This window comes from Ictidomys tridecemlineatus, chromosome 11 (assembly GCF_052094955.1).
Source record: "Ictidomys tridecemlineatus isolate mIctTri1 chromosome 11, mIctTri1.hap1, whole genome shotgun sequence".
Lineage (NCBI taxonomy): Eukaryota > Metazoa > Chordata > Mammalia > Rodentia > Sciuridae > Ictidomys > Ictidomys tridecemlineatus.
The window spans coordinates 3,764,862-3,773,191 of record NC_135487.1 but is presented as its reverse complement, the minus strand read 5'-3'; the positions used below and the strand labels follow the sequence as shown (position 1 = coordinate 3,773,191).

At 44.2% G+C, this 8,330-nt stretch overlaps 1 protein-coding gene across 1 annotated transcript in view; it reads left to right on the top strand.

Annotated features, from left to right (window-relative positions):
- Positions 1-8,330, top strand: part of Dnajc11 (DnaJ heat shock protein family (Hsp40) member C11) — a 60,328-nt gene that overhangs the window by 1,771 nt on the left and 50,227 nt on the right. The window lies entirely within an intron of this gene.

Below are 8,330 nucleotides of genomic sequence, written 5' to 3'. Positions count from 1 at the left end.
ACTGGATTGATGAACAAGGAACCAAGGAAATACTTATTTGTATTTTTTTTTTAAATTTGTCCTTGTGAATGGAGGTGTTTCCCATATTTATAATTAGGTATAAGTGAAGTTTTTATGAAACGTGCTTCTGTTGCCCTTGTTGACAGGCATAGTGTTAAATGTCGTCATCAGGCTTGGTGTGCTGTTCTTTTTTTTTTTTTTTTTTTTTTTTTAAAGAGAGAGTGAGAGAGGAGGGAGAGAGAGAGAGAGAGAATTTTTAATATTTATTTTTTAGTTCTCGGCGGACACAACATCTTTGCTGGTATGTGGTGCTGAGGATCGAACCCGGGCCGCACACATGCCAGGCGAGCGCGCTACCGCTTGAGCCACATCCCCAGCCCCCTGTTCTTTTTTTATATTTTTTTAAAATAATTTTTTGTAGTTGTAGATGGACAGCATACCTTTATTTTATTTGTTTATTTTTATGTGGTGCTGAGAATTGAACCCAGGGCCTCACACATGCTAGGCAAGTGCTCTACCACTGAGCCACAACCCCAGCCTCCCAGCTCTTTTTAAAAAAGATACACATTTTTTATATTTAGAGACAGGGTCTTGCTAAGTTGCTGAGACTGGCTTTGAAATTGTGATCCTCCTGCCTCAGTATACCAAGTCTCTGAGATTACAGATGTGTGCCACCATGTCTGGCTCTCATACCTTCTTTAGCAATATCCTTATTGCCTTTGTAAGAATTTCATTTTTACAGTGTGTTATGTTTATACCCTGTTTTAAGATCTGGTCCCTGACTCAGGAGGCTGTGGCTAGAGAATCACACATTTGAAGCCAACCTAGGCAATTTAGGGAGACCCTGTCTCAACAAAAAAATTTAAAAAGGCTGGGTGTGTAGGTCAGTGATAGAGCCCATCTGGGTTCAATCCCTGGTACCAGAAAAAAATATATATGTGTGTGTGTGTGTGTGTGTGTGTGTGTGTATCTATCTCCCTGCATAGTTGACTTGGATGAGTCAGGGACTTTGCTGTAAGTTGAGGCTAAACAGGGAGCAGGGTACAAGCTCAGGAATAATTAAAAACAAGCAACCAAACAGAACAGTGTCTGGGATAAAGGTAAACCCAAAGATAAAGCTCTGAGTTGTTGACTCTGAAGGGGCTATGCAGGGAGGGGAGGCAACAAGGAGCATGGGGTCTCCAGGGTGACTAGGATACAGAGTTCAGAGAGGCAGCCTATAGTCTTGCCTGTGGACAGAGAAACAGCCAGTTCCAACATCATCACAGAGTGATTAACAAGAGATTAAACTTAAAAATGTGCTTCTTTAATGAACCATGAACCACTTACTACCTTCCTGCTCTGGGCATTTCAAGCAATTGCTTCTTGAAATTTCTATGCTCTAGTTTTGCATTAGCTACCAAAACACACATTATAGAGACAGGGCCTCGCCTTTTCTCCCCCCACTTTTTTTTTTAAAGGAATTCAGTTGAAAGCTTTTTGTATGTATTACAAATTTGGTAATAAAACAGTAGAAAAGACCAACAAACAGCATGTTTTATGTGGCTATGGAATTTGGGTGTTCAATTTTATTAAACTTTCATTTAAATTCTACTTGTTTTATTTATACACTGCCTTGTATAAGAAAGGATGTTAAGACGTGAACAGCTGATAAAATGGTAACATGCCTTTTTAAAGGGGACACATACTTCTAAAATGATGGCTGTGGGAATAGTGTTGTTTCATGCCTCTGGGTGGCACTGAGGTTGATCCCACTCCCCGGAGAAGCCCCCACCTTTCAGGGGCCTCCCCTGGGAGGATAGCCTGGTAGAAACGTTCCCGTCAGGCTGCTCGGCTGTGGGAGCCACTTATGCATGTGGCGTGTGCAGTGAGCCTTCTGTAGCTGATGAAAGCCAGGAAACCCTTGCTCGGTAAAGTGCCAGTTCAGTAGAGGTGGAGTGTCAGACCTGCCTGAGTGGCAGGATGTGTGCAAGTGGACATGCCAGGGAGAAAGGTGCCTCGTGGTAGAAAAATGTTCCCTAAGTACTTGACATGACCTCTAATGGGGTATCAGAATTTCAGTCTCTTGTCTTCAGAGGTCCATGCTGGACAGGATTCCCCTTTGCCTGAGAATCTTAAAGATTATTTTTCTGCCTTTTTATTTTTGTCACTACTGATTGCCTAATTTTTATTTATTTTTTTAGAATTTATATTACCATCTTGGGGTTATTTGTGAGTTTTTCTTTTAATCTAGATTAAGTAGAAATCAAGGTTAAATAGAAGTTACTTAAGTGTCAAAGGTTCTTCCTGGTTATAGAAACTTGGAATCGTCTGCCCAATTCCCTGTTTAGCTTTTCTGACTCATTTTGTGACTCATGATTTGATTGTTTCTCTTCTAAGCTCTTACCTTTCCAACAAAGAGTCCCAAAACAACTGTAGGAGTCAAGACTTCCAAAATCTTGTGAAATGCAATCTATCCACCTGCAGCCTGGCCTCAGCATAGGGAAGGATGTCTGAAATGACAACTCGGCACCTTATATGTTGAGCATTTCTGACATTTATTGAAATGGCCAGACGGTGGTCGAGTGCAAAGAGGCCTTGTGACAGCCATGGCCTTAAAGAGCCCAGCCTTCGGAGTCAGGGCTCAGTTTGACCTCCTAGCTGCCTCATCAGGGCAGTTACTTAACCTCTCTGAACCTGTTTCTTTCCATAAAATCCAGACACTTTCACTGTCCACAGGGCTGTGGGCACATTACTCTGCAAGTGCCAGTTTATTCTTATTAGTCTCATGAGTGTGGGAGTTAGTAAGAAGTGCTCTTATGGACTGTGTAAATAATTTGGCTGAGTCCCTGGTCTTCTCTGTGTAGTGTGTATGTCTGTCCCCTCTCTGCAGACTTCTTTTCACTTTCGTGAATGAAATTTGTTTACAGGCAGGCCACACGTATTAGTGTCTGGCCAGCTTCCAGGTCAAGGATCCACACCCAGATAAACTTTCTCCTCCATCTTGAACAAGTCGTTTCTTTTTGCTCCTCAGTATTTTTATCTGTGAAAATGAGGGTTCTGATCCCAGCACAAGATTAGTGAGTGTTAAGGTATCAATGAGAGGGGACAGCAGTGAAGGCATTTGCTCTGCTCTGGCTACCAGCACTTCTGTGACACCTCTGACAACTCAGCTCTTCTGCTGCTGGGGTGCTGTCTTCCCACATTGCCAGTTGCTCATTCTCTGTCCTCATCAGGTACTACTTTCCTGGGGTTAAATCCTCACCTCCTTGGCTCTTATTAAAATCTGCTTTATCCCTGAATCTCTGCCTTCTGAATATTTCTCCCCAAGCCCAACTTCCTTCCACTTTCTCCTTAACCCATACCTTCAGCCAAAAATTCAGAACATTCTTATTTCTTCTTCACCGACATTCAGAAATTGTAGCCTTCCATCATCCCTTGGCTTTTCGAATCCTCTCGGGGGTTTCTCCTGCTCTTTCCTCCAGGTCTCTCCAGCTTTGGTTTTAGTGAAGCGATACCAAGTCAACATTAGCAAACAGTCCAGAGCACTTAGTTTCTTCTTTTTTTCCCTCATTGCTGAGGATTGACCCAGCCTGGGCTTGTCATTTCCATACCCAGAAACCATGTGTGGCTTCTTCTTGTTCGTTGGATAAGGGTCAAACACTTTGGCTCTATTTTTTAAGCCCTTGCAAGTCATATATTCTGTGCATTTTCCATCTGCTTGGTGGGGAAGCTCTGCTCTGTGTGGTCAAGTACCAGGACCATGTGTGCTTCAGCTTTGTATCCACTCCCTGCACTGGGCACACAGTAGGTAGTCAATGTGCTATGAAACAAGGTTTCCACCAACCACAGGACTTCTAGTGACGTTGCACCAGAACATGGTTACCCTAACGACACGTTGCTCAGATCATGCCCCTGCTGCTAAGCACTTAACAGGTGTTTGCAGAGTGAGCGAGCAGTCAGGGATGTCAAGGTCAGCTTTCTGCCTGCTCATTCTCCACTGTTGCCAGTGCACCTGCATTCTGTCTTTCTGTCCCTAACATTGGCTGTTCCTAGGGTATTTTTTCCCCATGAAATGCCTCAGCAGGTACTAGAAGCCAGAACACATCTTTGTATTCCTGTGTGGTCTCTCTTTGTGTTATGACAGCCCGGAACTCATCTCTGCACCATGAATGTTGTTAGCATTCCTTTATTAGGTTGCTTAATGAAGTCTGCAGGGTCAAAGGTACATTTAGTTTGCAATCTCCTGGAGCCGGGGACTGCCCTCTGTTTCTCTCTTACCTCAGGTTGTGCCTGGAGCCTGGCCGACCCCTCAGTAAGCCCTCTGGCTAAAGCTGTGCGCCTTTGCCAGCATCCTGCCTACCTTGTCCAGGTGCACTTTACTTGGTGGAATCCCTGTGTTCTTGAGCAGCACATTGCAGTTTTCGCAATCAAGTAATTCTAGAGGAGCTGATTATTTTAAGGAATTTTTAAATTTTTAGTTTAGTTCATCTAATTTTTCACTTAAGAAAATAAAGTCAGGGCTGGGGATGTGGCTCAAGCGGTAGCGCGCTCGCCTGGCATGCGTGCGGCCCGGGTTCGATCCTCAGCACCACATACCAACAAAGATGTTGTGTCCGCCGAGAACCAAAAAAATAAATAAATATTAAAAATTCTCTCTCTCTCTCTCTCTCTCTCTCTCTCTCTCTCTCTCTCTCTCTCTCTCTCTCTCTCTCCCTCCCTCCCCTCTCTCATTCTCTCATTCTCTCTTAAAAAGAAAAAAGAAAGAAAAGAAAAGAAAGTCAGGTACAAGAGGTAAAGAGCAAATCCAAACAGGGGCCATGATGCATAGGCCCCAGGGTAAGTTGTGCCTCAGACTTGGCATCCTGCTAGAAGACGGAACAGTGGCTTTTCCCTTGCTGGGCTGGTTCATCTGGCAGATATTGATTGTCTTCCTCTTATGTTTTTTATTGCAGTGGGAAAGGTTGCCTGTTTATCATCTCTCCTACTAGCACCAGTAATAATGTTTGTAAAAGAAAATAAGTTTCAAATGGGTCAGACATATTTTTGTACAGTGTTTCTTTTGTCCATTAAACAGCTGAATTTCTGCAGAAAATACAGGTGAACCCCTGAGAAGTGCCCCTTTAGGGCTCAGTCAGGCAAGTCTTCTTGGTGCCTGGGCTTATAGGCTGATCCCAGGTACATTACTGGGGTCTATTCCTGGTTGAGGACGAATCCCTCGTACAGGACCTTATTTCTAGACCCTGCAAAGATTTGCATGTGTCCAAGAAGATGGAAGATGGCTGTGCTGAGCAGGGAGAGGAGTGTCAAAATGTGGCAGGGCAGTGTGCAGAAGGGATTGGTTGCGTCACATCAGGCCGAGTAGCTGAAACCTTTATGAAGTGAGGTAGGAAGTGTTTTACCAAGTCCAGCTACAGGATTGTTTTTTAGTGCCTGATGAGCGTGTGGCCTCATCTCAGTATAATCACTATTTACTTAATGACAGCAGATAACATGCGGCACTCTTGTTCTCCATGGAACACCCTTACTCAGCGCAAAGCATCTTGCTAGCTTGGTGTTAATTAGCTCTGAAATCTGCTTTTTTCCTTTAAAGTGTATGAGCACCAAGTATCATTTCCTTAAAAAGTGCAGACTTTTATTAACTGATGCAGTTTGTTTCAGTCAGATTATTGTGGAACATATGGACAGTCATGAATCTTCAATTGTGGTAATTAGGCAAACTTCCCCCGATCTAGTAGAATATAGTACACAATATTCTATTTAATTGCTAAAACGCAGAGATACGGCCTGGAAGTTTGAGTTTGAAAGGAGAGGATTGGCAAGAAGACACTAGGGCTTTCCTATTGCTAAAGTGTGGCTGTTATGAAGCCATTAAGTCGGGGCTCTTCAGTCTTCAGAGTGTGAGCCCGGTGGTGTAATTAGGGCAGCAGTGAGCGCGTAGGCTCTTCACCTTTGGCACATGTTCCGGCTGCACTCCTGATCTCCTGTGGTGGAGTGACTCCCCACGGCTAGTTCCAGCTGGCGACATGAGTGGGGGAGTATGTGTCACTTCCCATCTGAAGGGCCTGAATGCCAGATGGAGCATTCAACTCATCCCTCTGCCTTGGAGATGGGTGGCAGGCCCAAGGGTGACTGCTCTGTCCATCCTGGGTGAGGACCTTGCTAGGCAGAGTACCAGCTGACCTGAAGTGGACACGGAAAGTGAGGGAGAAACAAACCTAGGGAGTCCTGGATAGTGCCTTAGGACAGGATCTCCTAGCCCAGCAGTTCACAGGCTTTTTGGTGTGAAGACCCCTTTACATTCTTAAATTTTTGAGGATCCCACAGAGCTTCTGTGTGTGGCTTTTGACTTTTGATATTAAATCTGAGTCCATGGCCACACCACCCTGAACATGCTGATCTCATCTGATATTCAAATTGAAATTAAAACTGGTGATGATGAAGTATTATCATATAACAAGACACAAATACACTTCTTATATTCCAGTATAGGCACAAGAAAAACTCAAGGACTTTAAATCACTGTATTGGACAGCAGTGAGATTACAGGTGCCCAGATGTCATTGCAGGTATAACCAAAGATGGTAGGTGCACAGTCAAGGAACTGAGAACCAGTTAATCCCACCTTAGAAATTTCTAGAAAACATAAGGCTCAAGTATGCATTCCATCAACCATCAGAACAGTGATATCAGCACACATCATGTAACCTCAAGACAGTTCCACTGCCCCCTGCTGAGAGAATGACTGGGAAAGTCAGCAGTTTAGATTTGTGATGAAAATCATTTTGACTTTATGGACCCACAGAGTGCCATGTGATAGCTTTGTTAAATGAAGATGTACCAATGTTTGACCCCAAACTGGGTCCTTTTAGCCAGGTGCAATGGCACGTGCCTGTAATCCCAGTGGCTCAGGAGGCTGAAATAGGAGGATCGCGGGTTGTAAGTCACCCTCAGCAAAAGCAAGGCACTAAGCAACTCAGTGAGACCCTGTCTCTAAATAAAATACAGAATAGGGCTGGGGGATGTCGCACAGTGGTCCAGTACCCCTGAGTTCAATCCCTGGTACCAAAAAAAAAGGGTGGGGTCCTTTTTTTTCCCCCTCCAACTGTGGAGCCAATAACAAGACCAAGTGCCTCTTGAACTGAAGGAAGGTTTATCCTTGGCCACGAACTGAAGTAGGAGATAAACTCACAAAGCAGCTTCTCAACCACTGGGGTTGGAAAGTCATAGACAGGGTGCAGGAAAGAGGGAGGATTGAGCTCACACAGGGAAGAATCCTCCGGGCTCTTCTGGGCATTGACAGAGACAGGTTTCCTTCTTCTCACTCCTTTGGTTCTTAGCTGTCCTTCAGGCGGTTGTGGCCTTGGGGGGTGTCATGCAGCATGCAGATGTGTTCGCTGGCAGCCCTTTTTTATCCAACTGGCTTTGGCTAGCCCACCTGAAAAGGACCTTCTGGCCTCCGGGCATCTTATCCTCAAAGACGAGCAAGATGGGACAAGCTAGAAATTCAGCAAGGTCACCTAGGCAGTACAAGATCAGGGTGGGTAACAAAGACAAAATGAAAGCAGAGTGGCAGCAGATTCATTTAATGTGTCCTGAGGTTGATTGCAGGGATGCTAGAATTTAAATAAGTGAAAACATAACAACTGCAGCTGCAGCGTTGTGGGGAAGCAGGTGTGGTGGAGTTGGAGGCAGGAGACCTTCCTGAGCATGGCATCACCTAGAGCTCAGGAAAAGGAACTGATCGGTTTGAGTTTTTAAAAACGAGAACCTAGTGAGGCACCTGGCGTGCCGGTGTAAGTCTTAGCAATTGGGAGCCTGGGGTGGGTGGATCCCTTGAGCCCAGGAGTTCGTGCCACCTGGTCAACACTGAAATCTGATTTCAAAAAGATAATAAAAATGAGAAACTTTTGGGACTGGGATTGTGCCTCGGCGGCGGAGCGCTCACCTAGCATATATGAGGCCCTGGGTTCAAGCCTCAGCACCACATAAGAATGAAATAAAGATAATGTGTCCAACTACAAGTAAAAAATAATAAATATTTTTTTAAATGAGAAACTTTTGTGTTGTTAAAGGAAAAAAACTAAAACCTAAGAAAAACACAAACATTAAAGAGACTGAAATCAAAGAAAAGATGACCATGCTAATAGGAAATTAGTAAGAGGAAACAGGTTATTTCATAAAAGCAGGAATCTAAAATGCAAATAGATAAACATGAGAAAATGTTTCTCCTCACTCGTAAACAAAACAAATACAAATTAAAACAAGGGTGTTTTTCATTTTGTATGTGTGTGAGGTGATGGTGAGCTGGTGCTGAGGACAGAGCTATCGCCTGCCACCCAGGAGACGCG